The sequence below is a fragment of the Lepidothrix coronata genome, unplaced genomic scaffold (assembly GCF_001604755.1).
Source record: "Lepidothrix coronata isolate B3197 unplaced genomic scaffold, Lepidothrix_coronata-1.0 Scaffold60, whole genome shotgun sequence".
In the NCBI taxonomy this organism is placed as follows: domain Eukaryota; kingdom Metazoa; phylum Chordata; class Aves; order Passeriformes; family Pipridae; genus Lepidothrix; species Lepidothrix coronata.
Window position 1 is genome coordinate 1,126,224 of NW_016690240.1, and position 24,029 is coordinate 1,150,252.

A 24,029-nucleotide genomic window follows, 5' to 3' on the forward strand; every position below is an offset into this window, starting at 1 on the left:
CTCTGCCAAAGACACAGTTGCATATTTTTATTGCTTAACAATTTTTTCTTTTCTTTTTTTGTTATACAGTTATGGCCTTAGGCTGGGAAAAATATTCCTGTTCTTCTCTCCTGTGTATATATTTTCTAAGGACTGCACCACTCTTATGCATATGCAAAAGTGCATGCTTTGCATATTTACTTTCTTTATACAAAACAGTGTGCCTGCCACATCATGTAATGCTTTCACTTCTGTACAGATTCCCCCAAATTTATCATCTTCTCATATTTAGAATGTAATTCTCACTCAAATCACAAGCAGCCAGCTCTCCTTAATAACAGTTATTCCAGAGATAACAGCTAATTATGACATTTCAAAAGCTGTACATTAATATTTCAGTAGGCTCAATGTTTTGAAATACTATTCAGGGCAACATCTTGGTCACTTTTGCTGGGAAGGATGTGTTCAGCAGATAGGCAGTTAAAATATCTTTCAACGTACAAACTCTTGGAAACCCTTTCTATGGTATCTTCTGCTCATGATAAGCCATAGTGTGTAAAAAAACCAGCTTTAATGGATCGCTTTGTTATATTTACATATAACATATATATATTTAACAACAGTATGCTTCAGAGTCCTTAAATTAGTCCTTTGCTTGAAGACAATGTATTAATCCAAATCCCTCCCTGAAACATTCTTCTTCTGTAAATCCTATTAGCATTAATCTGCTGAAGTTAGGTGCACTTTATCATTTTTTTTCAGATATCTGGAAAGCTTTGAGATCTACTGCTCACTCAGTGGCTTATGGTTTCAAACACTTTTGGAGGTCTAACTTAGCCTGGGAACCTTGCAAGTTCATGTCACCTTTCCTTGGACATCCTCAACTCAACAGCACTGTATGGAAAACAACAAAGTGGAGGGTTTACTGTTCGCAAGGGTGTGGTAAGAAGGGACAAAACTGAGACTGAAATCTGTGTATTTTGAATGCAAAGGAGAGTGGGATAATTCACCTCTCCTTTATCACTCCCACAGTGCATTATGTTCCAGAAACAACAGAGACTTTTATCTGAAAGTCCTTGGATGACCGATCCCATTTAAATTCAGCCTAAGCCTCTGCAGGCTGGAGTGAGGCCTGACCATGCTGTGAGGCAGAGCCAGCAGGGACCCCAGATATTTTCCAGCTCTAAAAAATCATGGTCAGATTATTGTTTCAAAAGGAAGATTAACACCTCTTTCAGTCGAAGTCAAATGCATGCACAAAAAAGACAGGAAACGGGCTTTCTGTTTCTCCTTGAGGTGCATGCAAGTCTTTTTTGGAAGTAAAAAGTGGCCACGTTTCCCTTTCAGGTTTATCTCACAGGCACGTGGAAGGTGCTTGGGGCTTCCCAAACCATCATTTAAATGCTGCAAGAATTCATAAAAGTTAACATAGGGAAGAGGGAGTTATTTGAGGATTTCTAAGCTATTTTAAGCAGGAGCATGGAAAGATTGCCAAGCACACATTTTTTACTCATCATATTTAGAGAGTATAAAGTCTTTGTCCCAAGATCTCCCTGATAGCTTTGGCTTGGTCAGAGAAAATAAGACAGTGGGGCTGCTGACTTTATTTTGGATTCGGAAAAGGTGGTGTTGCTTAGCCTTGGCACCCAAGCCAGGAAATGTCTCCTGAGGAGAGGCTGAAGCAATATGGGTAACGTGCCAGCCCACTCTTCCGGGAAGCTGCCAGGCTGTGAAGGGTTAATGGTTTTACAACGTTTCTGAGCAGTTTCTCCGTCACCACCCCCACAGCACTGGTTTATAATTCGAACTCTCCAGGTTACTCCAGAGGGATGATCCTTCCCTTTTCCCACAGCCCAGGGACACTCCTGGAGGGGGTAGTGTGCCCTGGGGAAGGCACAGGGGCCGGCAGGCCCAAGGCCAATGGCTTGGCTGGCACAGTGGCCATTCAACTGGAGACTAGGGCGACCGTGGGGTCTCCTGTCTGCCGTGTTTATCCATTCGTGGAGGGGTGCAGGGGGCTGCCTGGACCAGCCATAAGCCCAGGTATGAGGCTCTATTTTGGAAGAAAAGGGTTGCTTACCCGAGGGAATGACCTCAAGTTGTGTCAGGGGAGGTTTAGGTTAGATAGTAGAAAAAGGTTCTCCACCCAGAGGGTGGTAGGGCACAGGAAGAGGCTCCCCAGGGAAGTGGTCACAGCACCAAGCCTGATAAGAGTTCAAGCAACATTTGGACAACGCTCTCAGGCACATGGTATGTACTCTTTAAGATGGTCCCGTGCTGGGCTAAAAGTTGGACTCGATGATCCTTGTGGGTCCCTTCCAACTCAGGATATTCTGTGATTCTGTGGCTTGGGGTGGCTGCCGTCCCCGCCGCCCTTTCACGGGGGCACAACACCTGAGCAGGTACATACCGAGCACCCGGATTACCGACCACTGACCGACCCCGTTGATACGCGGGGCGCTGAGGCTGAAACTTCGTCCCGGGGCGGGAGTGGAGAGAGGGGCCGGGAACAGCGGGGGTTGCGGGCGCCCCGCGGCCGAGGGGCGGTGGAGGCGCCCCGACACAGCGGCTGGAAATTCCCCGGCGGCAGCGGCTCCGCACCCTGGTCCGTGGCAGCTCGGGGGCCATCCTTGGCGCGGCCCCGCCCCGGGGCGCTCCCCCCGGACCGGCCAGGGGCGCGCGCGCCTCCCCATCCCCAGTTCTTCAAGCGCTCGCCAGTACTTTCCGTGGGCGCTTCCGCTCCCAGCGGGGCAGCTTCCCCGGGAGTGCCGGGTCTCACGCGGCTGGAAGGGGACCGTGAAGCGACAGAGGAGGTGGCAGGGCGCTCCTGCCGGGCAGGGCCCCCTTTGCCCCGCCCCGCGGTCGCGGAGTGGTCCTGCCGCAGAGGGGAAGGAGCCGCCCGGGCCGTCCCTACCCGTCCTTCCCGCGGCGGGGCGGGGAGCAGCGGCCCTCCCGCCGCGCGAGGGAGAGCCCGGGGAGCTCCTCCCGCGCGATCCCGGCAGCGGCAGCGGCAGGAAGGGCAGGGCGAGGGCGAGGGCGGGGGCTGTGCCTGTGCCGGGGGGGCGGGCGGTTCGCGGGGGAGGGGCCGCCGCCGCCGCCGGGCGCAGCAGGCAGAGGGAAGGCAGGGAGCGGAGCTGCCGCCGTCGCTGCCCCTGCCGAGGGCCAGGGCCTTGGACGCGTCCGGCGAAGAGCGCAGGAGGAGGAGGAGGAACGGGAAGGGGGGGAGCCAGCCGGCCCCTCTCGGAGGACGCGGCCCGCATCCGCCCGGGGAAGGGCAGAGGGAAGCGGAGGGGGGAGCGAGCGGGCGCCACCGAGGAGACAAAGAAGCGGAGCCCGCCTGGGCTGGGAGCCTCCCCGCCACCGCCCGCCCCGCTCCGCTCCCCGCCGGCCGGCAGGAGGTGAGCGCGGCCTCGGGCGGGACGGGGATGGGGCCGGGGCGGGGGCCGGGGCCCGCCGCAAACTTGTGGCGGCCACGGGGGGCGACGCGGGGAAGGGACACCGCGAGCGGGGGAGGGCGGGTGTCACCTGGGCGGCCGAGGCTCCGCGGCCACCTCGCGGACGGGGGGGCCGGTACCTGCCGGGGGCGGCACGGGGGGCCCGGAGCGGGAGGAGGTGTTTGTGTGCCACGTCCAGCTCCGGGGGGGCTCGGGGGCGGCTCCTCCTCATCCTCCCGAGTTGCTGCTCCTGTGTGTGTGTGACAGCCGCTGCTTTGTGCCGCCCGCCGCTCGGCTGGGGGGCAGCGCCGGGCCGGGATACCCCCCCACCCCACCCCCTATGGGACTCTGGAGAATGGAGACGGCGTATCCGGCGACCGCGGGGGCAGCGGCGGAGGAAGGCGGGCAGCGCCTCCCGCCCGGAGCGCGGCGCAACCGGAAAGTTTCCCGGGCGAGAGCGGGAGCGCCGCCGCCCCGCACGGGGACCGGCGGGCGGGCACCCTGGGCTGCGGCGGGGACGCGGACTGGTTCGTTTTTCTTTCCGTCCCCGACTTGCGACTTTAGTAGAGCTGAGGCCGGGGGTGTTCTCGAGGAGCGCAGTGCGCTATGGCCCCGGTCGATGGCAGAAAGGATATGAAGGTAAAATTACACTTTGTAGGGTAAAATTACACCTTTTGTACTGACTGTTCAGTGAAGCGCATCCGTGGGTGTTTTGGGAAGAAAATTACTGGAGTTCGTCCTGTTTTTTAATTAAAAATGTGCCCAGGCTAACAGCTACCCCTCGGTGGCAGGGTAGGCGCTGTGGCCCACCTCAGATCAGGTTGTCAGATCGGGATTCAGATTTGTAATTCAGGTCTGACCTGCGACTGGCTATTCGTGAGTGCCTCTCGGCTCTAGTTCCCATGTTAACATCACCCACGGTTGTTTCTTTGCAGTGAATGTGTCCCTCTACGTGCGTCAGGGTTATTCCCTGAATTCCGTGCAGCATTTAACTTGGATTTGCCTTGTTTTTGTTACACGAAGTGAAACCTTTTGTTACTTTAAAAGTTGAATGGTGACTTAACGTCGGGAAGAATTTAAAACGTTTCTAGCTTGAACAATGTTTCTTCTCCTTCCCGTGAAGCAATTTTTGTTTCTGAGGAACATACTGCTACTGTTCTAGACGCTCAACGTGGGAGAATTAGACTTGCTTTTATGAAACGCGGTAGTGGCCTTTGTAAAAACAAATTTTCATGGCCTAACCACGCGTGGTTTGTATCATCGGGAGTTTGGACTGGGAACTTAATATGGAGGAATTTGAAAGGGCTCACTGGGTAGGAGATTATGAAGAATTTCTGTTTGAAAGTACTTGTTTTACCACTGCTTTTTAGGAATCTGAAGCAGTCAGCACCATATAGATGATGTTAATGGCACTGTGTTTTAATTTTTAGGATTTTAACCTCTGAAGTAAAGTGATGTTGTTGCCTGATTTCACAACTCTGGAAATTGAAATCCTCTATCTCACCAATGTCAGTTTAAGGAGTTAAGCAGATCGCTTTGTCTTTGTAATTGACTTTCTTCTTACGACTTTGACAAAAGATGTCACTTTTGGGAACAGTGAATAAATGTAGCGATAGAAGACACCTGTACCACTAAGATCAAGGCTGTAATTAGCAAATATTTTTATGTAGGCCATGAAACAGATACAGATTCACTATAATGTTAGCTCTTATTGCTGTTGTTCTGTCATTACAACATTAGCGATTGCATTTGCCTCCTGCTTCTACCAGGTGACATTTCTAATTGCTGTTGTGATACAATGATACACAAACTCTTTTTTGCTATATTTTTCTGAAACCAACAGCAGGGTCAGTCCTTGATTGTCTGGATGATCCTTGTTATTACATCTTTACTGCTGAATATATGATAAATTTAAAACTGCAACCTTTGGCTTCTTACCACAGTGGAAAGAGTATTTATTATCTTTTCTTTAGTTTCCTGGCTAGCAATCTGGAAGTGTAAGGAAAGTGTTTGTTCTCTTATGTGTCACCTCGCATCTTCTATTAGGTAAAGAGAGACGAGGTCAGTGACGAGGTGAGGTCAGTGACGTCTGCTTCTTTTCCAGCCTTTGTTTCTTATGCCTTGTGTTGCTGTTGGTATGTTAATCCTTTGCAGCACTCATGGCTTTCCTGTTATAGTAGAAACTATAACAGGAACGACTCAAAAAGTGATACTCAGATAGCTTTGTTTGCTGGTTGTGGTCTTGAGCAGCAGTAAAACTACATGGAGTATCTGCATTTTTCATGCTCCTTGAGCATAAAAGCTGCTTCCAGACTCATGGAGACAGGTGCTGTATCAACTTACTTGCCGCAGGTTTGAAATCCAAACCAATGCAACTTTGAATCCAAAGCGATTGTTCTAGAAAAATATTTTCTGTTTGTATCAAGAGACTGATGGTTTCTAAGACGCAGGTATTCCCAACCCCCCATCCCCACTGTGTTTTGAGGAAGGAGGATTGCTGGTGCGGATTTATTAGAGGTGTTCGAAGGAGTTTTTAGATAGCTGAAAACTGTGAAACTGGATGCTGCCCTGTTTTGGTTAGTTTAGTCAGACCGGGTGTAAGGTGCTGGGTGCTCATCTCTGGACACACTGCTCCCCCAAAGTAGGTCATCTGGTGTTGAAGAGGCAGAGAGTTGAGGCACTCTGCAGGAGAGCTGCTTTCTGCTTCTAATGAAATAATAAACTTACAGGCAATATGTCTTTATTTGTGTATTTACTAGGTATACAGAAGTGTTGCAGAACAATAGTTTTGATGGAGTGAAAGTCAAGAATTCTTATTAGTTCCTGAAGTAGAAGACCTTCAGAGACAACTGGGATGGTGTTTGTAATGTGGAAAATAGCATTGTGTCTTCCTCCTTAAGCACAGAAGTGAGGCCTGCACTAATCATTTAACCTGTTCACCAATGTCCAGTCTTTTGAAAAAGCTAATACATGAGATCCCGATACGTGTTTTGAAAAATTACTTTTCTGTTTGTTTTGCTTTGCAAACTTATGAATGTTGGTGCAGGAATCTTAGACTTTTTTCAGTTTAAGCTAGTTCCAATTTAAATTTTTCTTGCAAATTAATCAGGCCCATTAGTTTTCTCATAGTAATGTAGTCATCAGTATCCTGCCAATTAAACCATTGCTCCATTCAGTGGTGGGTAAAGTAATTCTTCCAAGTGTTAAGTTTGGTGTTGTTGGTATTTTTTGTTTTGGTTTTTGATTGTTTGTTTGGTGTTTTTGTTTGGTTGGTTTTTGGTTGTTTTTTTGTTTGTTTTGGGTTTGGTTTTTTTTCTTGGAATAATCTCTTTTCCCCCATCATAAGGATTCTTAATTGTTTCATAAATGCTAATGACATGAGTAAATTGGAGGTGCATTGAAATATGAAATACATATTTTTATATTCCATTAAATATATGTGACACAACAAATTAATTTGTTTCTCACCTTTAATAAAGTGAGTTCATATTTTAAACCCAGCACAAATAATAATTTTGTGTGCAGTGAGGTGGCCTGCCAGTGTATGCTTTTAAGCTTTAATAGAGTATTGTAAATTTTAAGAATTCAGGTGCAGAGGAATAAATCTTGATTAGAGAATAGCAGCCTATTGCATTTTAAATTAATGCAGCTATGGACAAAACCCTGGTGTCAGTAAAGTTTTAGAAATACTCACGCTAAGAAAAACGTCTGTTACAGTGGAAGCTCAGGCATCCTGGTATAGCCAGTATTTGATCACAGTTGTAGAAACGAAGTAGAAAAAAGCTTAGAGGCTTTTTCACTCTGTAGATTTGTTGTACTGGTTTTGGTCCTGATCTCATTAACAAGTATTAATATGGTGATATGTAACTGCTATTGATTATTCAGTGGAACAGACAGTGTGGTGAACATGCTGAGACTTTTGGCAGATCCCCGAATTCTCAAAGTGTTGCTTTTCTCTTACAGTCATGACAAGGTACAGATGCAAAATTAAATGCCATACAGGTGTGTTTTTAATCTAGACTGAAGAGACTTGATCCAGTTTTCCTCAACTCATCTAAGATAGTGTCTGCAGAGTACACACAACCATGGAAATAGACACGAAAACAGATAGTGAGATATACCGCAGATAGAATATAGCTGAAAATTCATTAGACAAAAATTATATGTGTGGTATATTTACAAAATCAGGTAGTAACTTAGGCAATCTCCTTTTTTTTTAAATAATGAAATGCAAACTTTATTTCAAAGAAGATTTTTAATTAAAAATTGGAGAAATATAGTTGGATAGTAACCCTTGACTGTTGTGTTTCAGCGGGTTGTGCCATTTGGATAGGTGGGGTGCTGGTTTCCTCTGTCGCTTCAGAGATATCTATTGTGTGGTGCTTGGAGGTGATGTGGATGGTGTTTGCTGTACCAGAGCTGTGCTGATTAACTGAGGTGGATCAACTACTAAAAATAAATGAGCAGGCTCCAGTTTATTACTTATTTAGTAATAAACTAAGGACAGTTTTTGGACTTCTGAGACATTTGAAGTTTCTGCATTTTAGAAGTGGTACAGTATTTATAAGGGCCTTAGTAAAGAGAAGTGACAGGAGTGTGAAAGCAGGTGCTGAAGTTTAGCAAGAAGATAGAGGCTGCAGATGCTCCTCCTGACACAGGGTCATGTCCTCTTACAGAGTGAGAAGCTGCTTTTAGCTGATTGCTGTCTCTTGGCTGTCTTTCCCTGCAAGTTAGACCGGATCAGCTCTGTGTAAATATGGAGGAGCCATCAGACCCTCTAGGAGAAGAGGAGGAGGGTTAGCAAAAACAGGTGCTTTTTGCTCATGCTGGAGTGGGATTCTTGGTTCTGCTAGCAGAGCAGCATTTAAAAAAATGTTTTATTTTTAAGAAAATAGAAGTAAGCTTTTGAAAAAAAAATTAGTTCATTTCTCTTTGGATTGAACTATATTGTCCTTATTTATATTATTTTCAAAAAATCATTGAACAGCATCTAAAGGGGAGCCATGAGGATGGTGAAGGGTCTGGAGGGGAAGCCTTTTGAGGAGCAACTGAGGTCACTTGGTTTGTGACAGCCTGGAGAAGAGAAGATTGAGGGGAGACCTCATTGCAGTCTTCAACATCTTCATGAGGGGAAATGGAGTCCCCCTGTTTGTGTGACCAGTGACAGGCCTCAAGGAAACAGCAGGAAGCTGAGTCAGGGGAGGTTTACGTTGGATGTCAGGGAAAAGATTCTTCACCCAGAGGGTGGTTCAGGAACAGGCTGCCCAGGGAAGTGGTCACAGCAACAAGCTTGTCTTAGTTCAAGTAGTGTTTGGACAACACTCTCAGGCACATGGTGTGATTCTTGGAGTATCCTGCATAGGACTTGATGATCCTTGTGGGTCCTTTCCAACTCAGCGTATTCTATGACTCTGTGACTGTTCTAGAACCTTTTCTTCAAAATAAGATTAGACCTTTGCAGAGTGGGAAGGTTTAGAAAGGAGTGGTGGTGTTCTTTAAGCATACAAACTATAAATGAAACATACTGGGATTTTCTAACTCATCCTGCCTGAAATAATTCTTTTTGTATACCAATTAAGTTAACTATATAGTAAAATAAAGTAATTCATGAGTGGTCCCTTGTACTGGGTCTGGCTGAGACAGAGTTCATTGCCCCATAGTAGCCCTCACAGTGCTGTGCTTTGCATTGGTGGCTAGCAGGGTGTTGATAACACACTAGTGTTTTGGCTGCTACTGAGCACAGCATCAGTGCTGTAACGTTCCTTCCCCAGTTGAGGGCAAGATCCTGGGAGGGGACCAAAGTAGGCCAGCTAACCCAAACTGACCAAAGGGGTATTCCATACCATATGATGTCAGCTCAGATATAAAAGCTAAGTCAAGGAGCAGGAAGGCAGGCGTTCACTGTCTCCAATGGCTGCCTGCTGAGGAACTGTCACCCATGCTGAAGCCCTGCTTCTCGGGAGTAGCCGACCATCGCTGCTGATGGGAAGCAGAGAATAAACCCTGCTATCTTTCACTTCGCTTTTGCACACACAAGCTTTTGCTGTAGTAAACTGCCTTATCCCAACTACAAGTTGTTTTCCATCTTACTCTCTCCCCTGTCTGGGTGGGAAGGGGAGTGATAGAGCAGCTGGGTGGGCACCTGGCATCCAGCCAAGGTCAAACCACCACATCCCTTCACAGTTTTAGGAGAGAACAGGAACACTAAATCCTATTAAAACTTACTCTGTATGTGGAGAGTAAAACTGGTGTATTACTCTGAATTTTTTAGGGCATTCTGGGCTAATAAAACATTTCAAGGAACAGCAATAAATTAAGCCTCCTGTTTAGCAAACCCTGGCACCAATACCAGAGGAGGGAAGTCCCAAGCATCGATCGTACTGACCTCTTGGTTTTAATGCAATAGGAACATGCTCAGCGTACCTTGGCTGCAAGGTTTTTCCTTCCTGTTCTTACAGTAGCAGTGTGTCCATCGCACTTGTTTTCTCCCACATCTGTTGTGTGTTGGACTTGGCTCCCAGTGCCATCCTGGGCTACCGCTGTTCCAAGGGAGCTGAATTCTTGGTTGACATCCTAATGATGTTTCAGATGAAGACAAGGAAAGTATTTTTCAACCTTTTAATGCCGAATGAGAGATATGTGGCTCTATGATATGCTCTCGGGCTGAATTTTGATAGCTGTCATGACAACAAACGACACGTTCATTTCCCTGAATCGATGGTGTCCCTCCAGACACACACAGAGTGTTATCAAATTTGACAGGTCTTGAATGATGACATGTCAAGGATTCTGGATTCCACCACAGAAGACTTGGGCTGCTGCAAATGCATGCTGCCACCTGTCTTAGCAAAACTTAATGCAGACTTTTTCTGGGGTTTGAGTTCAGGGGTTTTTTTCATTTTGTTTTTACAAGTATCCTTTGGGTTTTCATTTTAAATACATTTAGTGTTGGTTGAAAATTTGATAATTTTAGATTGAAAAATTGTTTGCCAAATGGTAGCAATAAAAAGAAAAGGTAGTTGGACTTTGTCTGGTCACTTAAAGATGTATATGTTTTAGATGCTTTCAGTGTTTTTAGAAAAAAATTCAGCAAAACCAGAAGGATAGGTTTTGAGTATTTTTTAGGTTGAAAGCAAACCCTTTATTCACTGAATTATTTTTTTTTTCATTTCATTTTAGCACTATCAGTCAGTGATGATACAAACACCCCATGGTAGTTCAGCTGTGGAGTGCAGGGACAGGAGCTGACACCTGTGTAATTGGGCTGTGAACAGGGGCAATGAGTGGCAGATGGTTTCTTCAGTTTCTTTATAACCTCGGCTGTTGTAACTTTAAAAATAAACAATCTTAGTTGGCCAGCTGTTTCTGGTTTAACTAGACTGAATAAGTCCTGCAAAGTTGGGCAAAAACCTGTATATACTGATGTTTTGTACTGGACTATTATGTTATATTGTGGTCTGTCAATATCTAGTGCTCTGGTAACTGATTCAAATGATCTGCAAAGAACAGTTTTTCATGACTGGTGTTGTATTTATTTATAGTTATGAATTACTTTTGTTAACAATACTGTCTGGCTATACCTGTAACATAAGTGAATTAAAAATTGGTACCATTTAGGTGCTGGAAAAAACATACCATGTTCATGTCTTTAATTAGTCCTTCCTACCAGAACTTGAAATCCTGTGGATGTAGCAACTTTAGAAATGTAAGCTAAGAAGTATTTTTTAAAGTCCCTGCTATTTTTACAGCTTTGTGGTTTTTATTAAGAATGTTTTTGTTTGAATTGTAAAAGAGGTTGGCTACGGTATATCTTGCTTAAGTGTGCTTTCCTTTAATCATTGCATGTTGAATACAAAAATATGTAGGTTGCATTTATAGGTATAAAGATGTCTATTTTTACCTCATAAAGGAGTGTAAGCCATTTAGAGTATAAACATACTGACCTTCACCTTTTCTGTCTTTCAGAAAAAAGATTAAAAGAGATATTGATGATCAATCTTCCTTTACGTTTTCAGGTCTGTAGGCAGTCTTACTGCTAGTGCTGCAGGGATAATATATAAATAATTATATTGTGGACTATTCATAAATTCACACTGTTTTGAATTCCATTTAATTCCGCTAGAGAAAGAAATTAATGCTAATATCCCAAATAATTAATGCTATAATAAAGAATCTGCCTTCCACTTGGCACTAAATGACTTATGTTCCATTACGTCAAAAGATTTAAATCATTTTGAGCATTCAATATTAAAATTTTAGTTCAAGAATATTAGAAATTTAATCAGATATCTCAGTAAGAACTGGGTGGATTGTATTGGGTTTAAACACTGGCAATAACAAAGCTCATGTTTAGCAGAAGTATCAAAATATGACACATCATTTTTATGAACTTTGAGGCTCTTAAGGGATGCATGGGGAATCATAATGAACTGAAATGTTATAGACTTCCTATGGCACAAAACTGTTAAAGTCTGTGTAATGTTGTTACTGTGGCAATGTGTGTCTTCCTCTGTTAGTCCTGTCTTGGTTGTATTCCTTAAGGATATTTTCCTGTTTTGCTGACAGGAGATCCTGGATGTTTATTTTATTCAGATATTCCTTTCTCCTCTCTGCAATGTGAGGAAGATAGAATGTCATAGCTTTGCCAAAATTTCATTCTTTGTTTTTTATCCCAGCTTTTCCCAGTGTTGCTGTGGCCCTGTGGAAATGCAAGCACGTGTTTAGTACAGCTAGTATTCCTATCAGAGTGGATGTCTTATTTATAAAACATGAAGTTCAGCCCTAAGTACATCTTTTCCAAGACAAGAACCACAGGTACTTTGGAGATCAGCTCTTTTAGTTACACATTCTTTACTTGTCACGACATGTATATAGAATTATATGTTGAATTTCTGCTGTACTGACTCAAAGCCAGCTTATTTTTAGGGACAGACTTTGTGTCTGTACATTGTGTATTACACTACTCTGTTGGCAGTCCCATAAAGTCCGTGGGACTGCTAATAGTTTAGCATTGTTTAATGAATGATAATACTGAGATGTTACAGAACAGGATTGGATTCGGCAGTGCTTGATATAATGCCTGCTTAAGTTGATGGGAAAACAGGTTAGTCCCTCATGGAGAAAACAAGGAATTATTTAGTTTGGTGCTTAATTTTAAAATGTGAAAACCTAGAATTTAAAACAGAAAACCAAATTTTATGAAAAAAAGGAAAAACTAAAATGCAATGCAAGAAAATCCCTTAAATGCATTGAGGGTTATAGTGCCTGTTTTGGAGGAACCAAGGTTTGAAGGTAAGTATATCAATGCAGATCATAGAAATTAACAATTTTTAAAACTCTTTACCCCCCATGTTTTAACTATAATAGAATTTTTAATGGTGCAGATAGACCTAGTTTCAATATTCTGTGATAAAAGTCTTTGCTTGCCCTTGTGATTTGACTGTTCTGTTCTTTGAATTATTTTATTTTTTGCTTCTTTCCGGGTGGATAATTTTAGTGGTTAAGTAGTTGGTCATTTGGATTCCTTTGAGTTAATATAAGTGATGTACTTGTGGTTAAAAGAAGATACCATACATAACTACAATCTGAATTAATGGCCATTGACTTACTCTTCTGCAGCAATGGCATACATACCATTACTGACCGTACATAGCATTAGAAGAAGCTTAGTGTTTAGTACATTATACTATGCTTGCTAAGCAGGTAGTAAAATTTCAAATGCTTTGTTCTTCAAAAATAGCAGTTCTGAATCTGATGTCAGTGAGTCATATATGCAGGTGAGTCAAGGTAGAGAGCACCTTTTGCTGTATGATAAAGTCACTTCAGTGACAGAAAAACCTGGGAGGAGTCTCTTTCTCTCTAGACCATAGATCAACAAGATAATCATTAGTTAACTGCCCTGCTGTGTCTGCCTGGGCAGTGCTGACAGAGGAGAGCAGTGACCTCCTGCAGCCACCCCCCAGATCAGCTCTGCCTACCTGCTGCCCACCTGCTGCCACCAAGGACCTGACTGGAGCCCTTGGCTCGTGTTTCTGTCCCATTTTCTTGCCACTGGTATTTTGTACTTGAGGGGTGTGCCTAGCTAGCAAGATGCTGTGCCTAGTGTTAAGCAGCTGGATTTCAATGGATTGTTTAAATTGCTGATGCTGTCCTTCTAAAATTGTGATGCCTACTAGATGCAAGAAAACCCCAACAAATGCAACCCCAAAAACCCCAACATCAATCAAAACTCCAAACCCCAGTAAGAATACTTGCACCTGGTATCAATATAATTCACAATTTTGGTGGTTGTGTAAATGCACCTTTAGATTTTATTATACAGAGTCTATAAATACTTAATCTTCATTCAAGAAAACTTTTGATTTAGTTGGTGCATACCTTGATTGTTGTGCTTTCTAAACTGATGGTGATCACCTCTGTTTCGACTTTGTTAATCTTTTCCCTCGTCCTTTTCCATGTGCAGTATTTTGTAGATAGTTAGGACACAACTTGATTGTGAGTGGACATGTTTTTGCGTTGACTGTAACCTATTCATATGGCAGAAATATTTCTGCAAAGAAAGTAAAATACATAAAACTAGAAAAAACTGTATCCTGTCTAATATGACAAGATTTTTGTATAATTGTTTTTAACTTTCTTCTTCCATGAATATGTTCTAGAATGGTATTAGGGTATTGGGGCAGGCTCCCTCATGTTTCACTCAATAAATGCCTTTCCTTAAATAAAAAAAAAATGCTTTTACATTGAGAAATGTAATGAATGAATGTTTAGCGTTGTTTTTGTATCATTTTCAGTGCAGTTGTTTTAAAATACTGTAAATTTATGGAAGGCTAAAATAAATGTGTGTAACTGTCTTGTGGAGAAATCTGTACGTTCCTGCAGCTTCTGTGTGTGACTGATCATCATATGTTGTCTTACATTGTGCAGCCCTCTGCTCTAATACCTCTTTCAAAGCATTTGAATCTGCCTTCTTACTCCCATCCCCCTTCAGCTCTCTTTGCAGTATCAGAGGGCACTGGTCATTGCCTCAGAGATACACATCTTCTGGTTAATGCACTCTTTCCAAGCAGTGCAGGGGCTGTCAGGTAGCTGAATGGCATCCAGCTGCTGTGTTATGAAGCCCTTTGTCTAACGATCTGCTATTAAAGTTCCCGTGGAGGCTATTACTCATGTATTCTTCATGCTGGAAGAGTCTTTCCATTAAATTAACAGCTGTGAATAGGATTTGGATGGAGGTATTTTTTCGTTATTGTTTTTTTGACTCACTATTCTAAACATGTAGTTGCACAGAAATAGGGTTGTCTATTTGCTTGTATCTGTTCAGAGTGGGAGTAAGTTCAGGGTGCCTTACAGGTTATTCTGTTGAATATCATGTTCTCATTTTCTACCTTCATATGTATATGCCTGCAACCTGGTATTTGAGAAATCTTAATTTTGAACTTAAAATACTTAAATGAACTGAATTTATGAATACTACTGTGGTCCAAATTGGGGTAGGATTTACCAGTTGAACTGGCTTTGGACTAAGATGAATTATATGAAATTAACACTGTACTTTCCTTCACTATGCAACATCCTCCTCCTGCTTGTCCACTCTTCTCTGTGGGAGAGCTGCTGTAGCGAGAACTGTGTGATGATCAGCACTGGATCCCAGTGTGATAGGGTGTTGGGGGAATAGCAGTAGCAATATTATTTAGGTTTTTCTGTTTTCCGATAGCTGGATAGTATCTTTTTTGTAATATTTCTCCAGAACATTGCTGTTATGAAAAGTCTTTGTTCTTCTGTACTGAGATGTAGCCTGGGGTTTTCAACTTGTAGATGTGCTGTAATATACTTACTGACAGTTGCTGATTTTGGGGCTTTTGTATGCATCACCAATCTGAAACTTTTACAGTTTTAGGGGTAGGTAAAGGAAAGGGAGTGGGAAAGCAGAAGTCTTGAGTTTAGGGAGAATTAGACAACAGATCATGATTTATAGTTAGTAGTCTTAAATGTACATTTTAAAAGAAGTTTCATTTGGGCATACTTCCAAGATTGTTTTTTAAAGTCATTTTTTGTGCATATCAGCTTTTGCTGCAAAGTGGGCATAATGCAGATTGCTGAGTCATTGACCCTTATAACCAACAATTTATGGATCTTTAGCTTTAGCTTCCTACCAAGAAGCAGTAGAAAAGTGATTTTTATATGAAATCACTAGGTGAATAAACTTGTTCACAAAGGAAGAGCTTTAATTTTTCTCTGGTATGTCTAATTTTTTATCATTATGTATGGACTTACAGAATGTGCTTGGCTGAGATTGATCATTGGTGTGTGAAATGACCAAATTATAACAATGGAGAGTTTTCTGAGGTGGGTAATATATTTTCATATGTAGCTTCCAGCGATGAGTTTAATACACTGAAGGCCACACTTTCAATGCTTCTGTTATTGAAATGTAGTGCTCTGATCGTTTTTCTGCTGAACTTCAATTTAGAGCTTCATCTGGAAAACATCCAAGCATCAAAGCAAAATAATAAGAATTTTCTTGGAATGCAGGAAGATCTTTAAGTATAGAATTAAAATATGCATCAAGAGCTTGAAAAAGTGCACAGAACACTTTAAAGGCTAAATCTGTAAGTTAGAAAGGAAAAGAGATTTACTGGCATGTACACTGATGTTGTAATAGTTTGCTAACTTTGGGTACGAGAAGTAAACTTTTGCACTCTTCCTGTTTATAGCTTCATTTCCCATCTTGAATCTTTTGGCTTTGCTTTAGCTAAAGGATTGTTACCATTTTACTGATAGATCCTCAAGGAGTATAATACTACTTGCAGAGGCCTGAATTGGTCCTCTGCTCCACTTCAAAGCCACCAGGTGAACTCTTCCAAATATTTAATCAACTGAGTTATGATACTCAAGCCACTTATGAATATGTTTAGTTAACTTTTCTGAAGTTTGGATTTGGGACTTTGTCAAGAAAAGCACATATGTGAAAAAAAAGTATGATTAAAAGAAGTTTATGCACAGTTGAGAATCAGTTGTGGCTCCTTGGCATTTTAGGTATGGCAGTGTAAGGACTGCTTTTCTAGATACTGTTGTCTATCTAGAATAGTTTTTTTGCCAGTGTAGTAGTAGTTGTGGGAGGACAGTAGAGTGCATGTGGCTTCAATAGCATCTTTTCTGTTTTTTGCACCTACAATTAAGGATAGTGTAAAAGTTGAATTTCAAACTGATTTTATTGAAAGAATAATGAAAGAAATTTCATCTGTATTACCCAGGAACACCTCCATATATCATGCTGAAGTAATTATCTTTTTTAGGCTTCCCATGTCAGATTTTCCTTCCTTTGCAGTAGGTCTGAACCTGTCAAACACAGATTTGGGTAGTTCTTGAATTGTTCTGGCAGCATCAGCACGTGGTTTCAGTGCAATCTGCAAAATATATAGGAAGTTCTGTAAAGTGTAGACTTTCTAGGGCTTTTGTTTGGCTTTATTCTGCCTTCCCATGAATATTAAAATGTTCAGGAAATTTAGCATACTTTATTTGTCTCCTAGGCACAGTAAATTTTAACTGTAGCATGTGGAAGCTGTGTTTGATCCTATCCGCAAGCTCAGTCAGTATACCTGAAAAACCTGGTTACTGGCTGTGGGGGAAAAGGGGAAGAGATCTGCTCGTCAACTTAAATCTTAGCAGACATGGGGATTTCCTCCACCTCTTGTATTACAGAGGACTCTTCTGCTTGCTTTAATTTCTCCACTGTCTTTTCAGCTCAGCCCACACATTTTTCTCGCTTTTCTAGGAATAGCTTCCCTAGATGGCAACACCAGCGGCTGACAGCTCTGTGCTTGTTACGCCTGGGGAAAAAACCCTGGCTTTCTCAAAGCCCACTGCCTCTAGCAGCAATGAGCAGATACACTGTCATCGTTAGGAGATGTGAGTGGCAGGTATGTGGTAGTCTTGTCTCTGCATGGCTGAAACACTCATCAGCTGGAGCAGCTGAATGGATCCTAGTCTTGGATGAACATGATTTATTAGTATAGCGGAACAGTGTTTGTGCTATGTGACGTATCCTAGGTGATGCTGCCATGAATTGTTTTAGGTGCTTGCAAGTGTTCTCTCTCAGTTAGGGTGGAAATGCTCTTGATTTTCTTCCTTATACATAGAAATTTTGCAGAAGGTCTGGATTGCAGAAGATCTGTTTGCAGAATCCTCTGTACTTCCTTGCCATCTTTTCCAAGTCACAACCCCATTCTGGATGAATGGTGTATGTACACTGTCTCCTAAACAAATTTCGCTATGGAATATGCACATGTGAAGTTTGTTAGAGACTACAGGATCCACCCCTTTTGAGTAAAATTATTTTCCTGATTTCTGTGTGTGTTTAAAAACACAGTATCATGTGCAATGCAGGTCTTCTCAACATTTACTACTTGCTGTTAGTTTTCATCCTAGGGGTAAGAAGGTGTGTGTTAAGATAACTTAGTTTCAAGAGGTGATATGAGGTTAAAAGACAATAAGGTAAAGCTGACTGTACCAGCAAAAAAAGTAAATGTTTCTCTGTATCTAAGTCAGAAAATAACACGATCTGGGGTTCCATCCTTGAAAGAAAAAAGAAAGGAGGAAATTCATTCTGGTCATGCAATGTTGTTTGATTTCAGTTTGCTAATCTGAGTTTTCTGTCTTAGAAAAGAAAGATCATTTCATCTCAGATTGCAAATAGCGGAAAATAGACATCTCTGGAAAGTAAAAACTATAATAGAAGGATGAATTAGTTGCTTTCTACCTATGGCACAGGACTCACTCATTTTGGCAACAGCAAGATGTTTAGTTCAGCTCCGCCAATTTTTTTTGAAATTTCACTCTAATTTGCTGAGCTTAGAGAGACCGTGATTATTTCAACCAGCAGGAGAGCCTTATTTCTTTTTCAGGTTTAAAAGAAATCTGTTTGCTAATTCTTCTGTTATTTTTTTGAATGTTACTTCATCATGTGCACCATTAAATTTTGTATGCAGGAATGGGAATAAGTAATTATTTCTGCTTCAGTTGGTTCACACTGGAATAGCCATAAAACTCTTGATCCTGATTCTTTGCTGTTTTGCAGCTTGTAAATCATGCACTTTGTGCTCCAAGTGCAACGTGTTTGTAAAATTCTACTATTGATGTTGATGTATCATTTCTACTTCAGTCTCACTTAAGGCAAGTGTAAATAACTTTACAGAGTTGCAAAACAGTAGGGAAATAAGCCTGCACAAGCAAATGCATCAGATTTATTTTCTGGGGCAAATGAAGAGGTTCTTTGAAGCCTGATCAAAGCCCAGGCTCTCCAGTTGTGCGCAGTATAAAGCTAGTGGTGTTTGAGGAGAATTTGTTGGCTTCAGGAGTTTTGGTTTTGTTTTGTTTTTCTTTATTTTTTATTAGGGCTTTATATCTCTGGAACCCATATTCAACATATTTCTGGAAATGACAAGTGTACTGCCATATGGTATGCCAGATTTCAAGCCACTCTGAAGTGCATGTGTGAATTTCAGAGTGCCTGGAAGAAATGAATGAAAACCAATTTTATCTATTGCCGAGCTCTGTAGGCAGAGGAGGGGGGAGGCTTTGAAGTACATTCTGCTGGAGGGATTGTGTGCTTACTTCTGAGCCACCATCCTAATGCAGCAAGGTGTAGGTGTAATTTATGTTTCAAAATATGCACTAATTTCAGCTGGACTGTCAGTTTATTCTGGGAGATGATAAGAAATTCATGGCTAGGCTTCGCGAATGAAGATTTGGGAAGGGCTCTACCCACATCTGTTACAAGCGCGATTAGGGCAGAGCGACGCTCAGGACATCCACGTATCAAGCATGGTTCTGATTATCAAGCACGGTTCTGATGTTCCAGTACCTTTCACCTGCCGTTTCGACCCTTGCCTGTCGCTACAGGGCTTTACAAATGTGGGTAAAACCTTCAAGCCTGCGCAGTGGATTTGTTAAGTCAGACACAGTATGCACAGAACTGGACCCACCCTTTAATCTTAAGGTTCATCTGCCAGGGCCAAGCAAGCTTGGACGGTGGCAGCGAGGTCCTCAGGACGTAGGTTTAATTACAGTACCCTTTGGTAAGAAATACTGAGCATCCTTTTGCTACTGGCAACTGTTATCATTTTCAATTCTTCATTTCCAACCCTTTTTGTGCCTAAACCTCTCTTTCAGACTAATGCCTGAACTTAATTCTTACGTATTGTTTAACTGTTTTTTTACATGTATGCTGTGTCTCCTTAAAAGGTTCTGTATTGATTGTACTTCGAGTAGATTTCTTAAGCTTTTGTTGGTTAGTAAAAGCTGAGGAAGCATTACTGAAGGTATTTGTACCAGGGTTATTTTTAATCCTAGAGACTTTTTGAAAACTTTTTAAATGCAGAAAAGATGTTTGGGGTAATTGTGTCAGGTTTTAGTTAGAAAAAGCATCTCCTCCTTGCAGAGGGCAAACTAATAAGGTAGTTCCTTATTACGATCAGTTGTGTTCATGTAAGCTTACACAAATTCTGTGAATTTTCTCCAGAATCAAAGACATTTAATTTTGAAATTTTCTTTACATAGAAGGGGGGGGGAACCTACTTGTGAGGTAATTTGAATGATTAGTATTTTGCCACAGTATTTGCTTTGCTGGTAGAATTTGTTAAAATTAATTCTGTCTTCCTGTAGCAGTAAGAGAGTGTTCACAGGGGAAATCATATTACTCTACTAAATCCTTTCCCCATTTTTTTCTTTTAAAAAGTGTTGTACCTGGATACAGTAATTGTTCATAAGCACTTCCAACCCACAGCCTTTATGCTCTTGTATGAAACCCCAAGGCTTTTGATAAGATTCTGAGTTTCTTCCTTGTTAGATCATCTCCATGGTTCAATTTAACTTGCTGTGTGCCAGTTAATTGCCATTTCTGACCTTGAATGAAAGCATATGTTGTGTACTCCACTTGTAACAAAAATGTGATGGCGAAGGAGTGGTCTTCAGTGATGTAAAGCAGCAGTTTTTACATGTGTTTATAATTACCAACATTTCTGATGTTCTCACATAGCCTTCTGGTGGAAAAATGTTTTCATTCTTACTGGAAAATACTGATACATTAGGTCTGTGTTAATTGATTAATTAGTTTGACAAGGATGAATCTTCTTGTGAGAGTCAAGGAGCAGGAACTCTGGTTCTTGCAGGTGGCAGGCAGGAGGGCCAGGAGCTGCCCTTGGGATCTGTGTGTGTGCCACTCTGCTCCAGGCCATGGGGCAGCTCTTTGGTGAAAGGACGTGGTCAGGGGCATGAACGGATACAGGATGTGATGCTGATAGCATGTCCTTTTGTGGGGGACAGTGGGCAGCTGTTGGAAAATTCATGGAGTTTTGAAGGAGGTGAAAACTATATCCTTTCCTTCTGAATGTTAGTTTTGGGTTTTTTTCTTGGTGCGTGAAATATTTCCAAATGACCTTATTCTTTCTGAGACAAAGGATTCTTTCAAAATAACATCAGCAAACTTTTTTTATACAAAACTTCAGTTCATATATGTATTCCACTTTAAGAGTTCCGGAGTATAAATAAAACACTCCACAATAATAATAAGTCATTGTTCTTTGCTTTTGAAATTCTGTAATACTGTATGTAACATTAAGCATGTATTCAGTGTAATGTTTATTTGAGATCAGGAATTTGGCACTTCTGAAATGCAATTTCTGTGTGTTTTGGTAGGAATAAAATAAAAAGACATTTTAGGGTTTTTAGCTTTACCTGCTTTACACACAAAACAATCTCAAAGCATAAGGTTCTGTGTCAGAATGGTAATACACTTCTCAAATTGCCATCCATATAGAAACTGATTTTGAAATGGTTTAAGAAGAGTATTACTACACTTTATTTGTTAGTCCTCTTTCTTCATACATTTGTTTGGGGTCTCTTCTTCCACTTTTTCTAGAAATCCTGTGTATATTCATATAAAGAAACCTAAATAAGAGACAGTCACAAAATGGAACACATAGCGAGCCATTTGAAGAATCCCTGTATGCTAAACCTTTTCATCATGTGTCTCTGACTTGGATCTAAATTAGCAACAAGCATTTCCCCAGTTCTTCCCTTCTGAAAGACCAGCTCTAATTCATTAGTATTTTATCTTTCAGGATTACAGTTTAAGCTGTCAAAGGCAAAACCCTAGCTAAAACCTGAGATCTTCTAGTGTAAAACTCAGTGTAGATGGACTGTGTTTCCTTTATTGTGTATAAATTTTCTTGAATGTATTATCTCTGAAATTTCAGTGTATGAAAAGCAATGTCTACACCGAAGCTATTACTACCTAACCCTTATTTTCTGTCAAATTGTTCTGAATTCTGTAATAATTGATGGTTGTTTGTCATCAGCTTGAGAAAACTAAACTCTGCATAGCTCTTCTGTGTGTATTTTTCCTTCCCTGTCTGTGCAGGGAATTGGTAATTGCTTAAAAACTTTCTGCATCGGTTTCAATTTTGTTAGTTTTATGTTTCAGCTGTTCTTGTCCTGCTTCTTTCTCTGCTTTTGACTGCTCAACCTTCTCATGTGAGTTGTCACACTAGTCTCCCAATCTGTATTGTACACAAGGCATGGAGTTTTTGCCAGACCCTTTCTAAAAGACTACATCTGCTTTCCAAGCTCTTGCTTTGAAGACACCAGCAAGGAGCAATGTGGCAGATCCCTCTGAAATGAAATTGTGATTGCATGTCCATCAAAGCTTTAAGCTAGATATTGCAGGTAATGACACTAATAAAGATGTGATAGCATGGTCTAGCAATCAAAATATATCCCTGGTAGATTCGTACTCTCATTTACATGTTGGTACTGTTTGGAGAAGCTCTGTAGACCTGAAGCAGAACTCTTGCTGCCCTTAGGCCATCAATTTACACATACTTCTAGTTCTGCAAGTTTTCTTTGAAATGATAGATGCATGTGGTTGGATTTTTTTGTTTTGGGTTGGTTCTTTTTTAGTGAAGAATTGTTTCATAACATTTGGTGGTAATTAGCCTGACTCAGTCATTGGAGCTGTGGGGGAAATCCTGCCCTGCTGAGAATCACAGAAGTCTTGTGATTGATTTTTGAGGATCTCATTCCATTTTTCAGTAAAGCTTTTGTATAGGTATACAAGATGTCTTTCAAAGTTTGTGGATGTGTGTGTATTAGTCTGATGGCTTATTCTTTAATTTGATGTCATAAACTTGACTAACATGTGCCAGTGACTTTTTAAAGCTGGTGTTTATGTTGGGATTACCTACTCTTCTGCTCACCTGCGTAAGTTGTCTTCAAGTAGCAGGTCCAGACAGTCTTCCTTCCTCTCTGCTCCAAGGAGAGCATTGATAGGAAAGAGAAGGTTTTTTGCCTGTGGGTACATTGAAAGGCTGGACAGAGAAACAATTCTGCCCTCCTTTGAGGTGATTCTTCCTTTGAGAATCTGAAGCTTTATTCAAACAGGAGGTGTTTTTGCTCTGTGACAGCTTTGTGTTTGGTTCTCAGGCCCAGTGTGCTAATTTGAAGCTCTCATCACGTTGTATTCTGCAGAAAAGGGGAGTCACGTTACTGTGGTGAAGCCAGTCAGTTTTTTTAGGCGGCAAAGCTGAAACAAAGTGTGTAACATTTATTCTTACAGTTTGTAAGTGTGACACTATCTTGTTTAAAACTTTGTTACTGATCAGCAATAAGTGTTTTTACACATGATAAGAATTTCGGTGGGTGTGTACTCTGGAGGGTGGGTTTTTTTCTGTCCTTTCTTGCCTTTGCATTTCAAAAAGCGAGATAGTAATATGTCTTTAAGAAAAATAAACAGGCCTGAATTGCTTTGTTTTAGGTATGTTTTGGGATGCTGAATATTGATTGAGCTTGCCTGAGCTCATTAAGGCCTGTCATCAGCAGGAAGCATAAGGGTAATTCTAGTTGAACAACTAAGTTTGCACATGTAAAGTTAGTACAAGTTAATAAAGCATAAGGTGAGAATAATTTTTTTTGGCAAAGAAATAAGTGGTACACCCATGTATGGGGACAGAACCAGTATTAGATGATGCATCAGGCTTTTTGTCCTTGATATTGTTTCACTGGGGTATGTTTACTTCTGACTGTTGGACCATCACCAGAATTTTGAATCCTGTTCGCACAGGATGTCTTCCTGGAGTGATTTTTTTTTTTCCACCATATGTCAAATGTGCTAAGAATGTGAAGCTTGTTGTACTGCTTTCTTAAGGTACCTAGTGCTTCTAAAAATACAGTAGCCATAATTTAAGCACTTGCTATGTTCATAGTCTGTATATAGGTTCTATTTTTGAAAACACTTAATTTTACTGGGAACTGTTACTTTATATTCCTCAAGAAGAAAGCACTTGTGGCATCTGTGGTATCACTGATCTAAATGAAAGGTTACTATAACTGATTTGTTTGAAGAAAAATTGTGTGTATGCTTTAGCAATTGACAGTGAGTTTCTGAGATTGTTACTCTTAGGCTTCATGGCAATAGACTTCGGGTTCTCAAGCAGTGTGGGATGTTTGTGCTCTTTTGCAGTTTGAGAGGTGTAACTTCCCTAGAGGATGTTTAAAGGACCCATATTTGCCATCGTAGCCTATTGAAAGGAATGTTAGATTACAAAGAAAACAAATCTA

At 41.5% G+C, this 24,029-nt stretch overlaps 1 protein-coding gene across 2 annotated transcripts in view; it reads left to right on the forward strand.

The window, feature by feature from the left end:
* The first annotated feature begins 3,063 nt into the window (after window positions 1-3,063).
* NCK2 (NCK adaptor protein 2) overlaps window positions 3,064-24,029 on the forward strand; it is an 85,811-nt gene continuing 64,845 nt past the window's right edge. Inside the window, exon 1 of one of the 2 annotated variants that reach the window (XM_017817390.1) lies at window positions 3,064-3,377. The gene's annotated coding sequence lies outside the window, so the exon portion shown is untranslated. Of the gene's footprint in view, window positions 3,378-17,316; window positions 17,336-24,029 lie in introns of those variants that run through there. The other variant, XM_017817388.1, reaches the window with a different exon arrangement.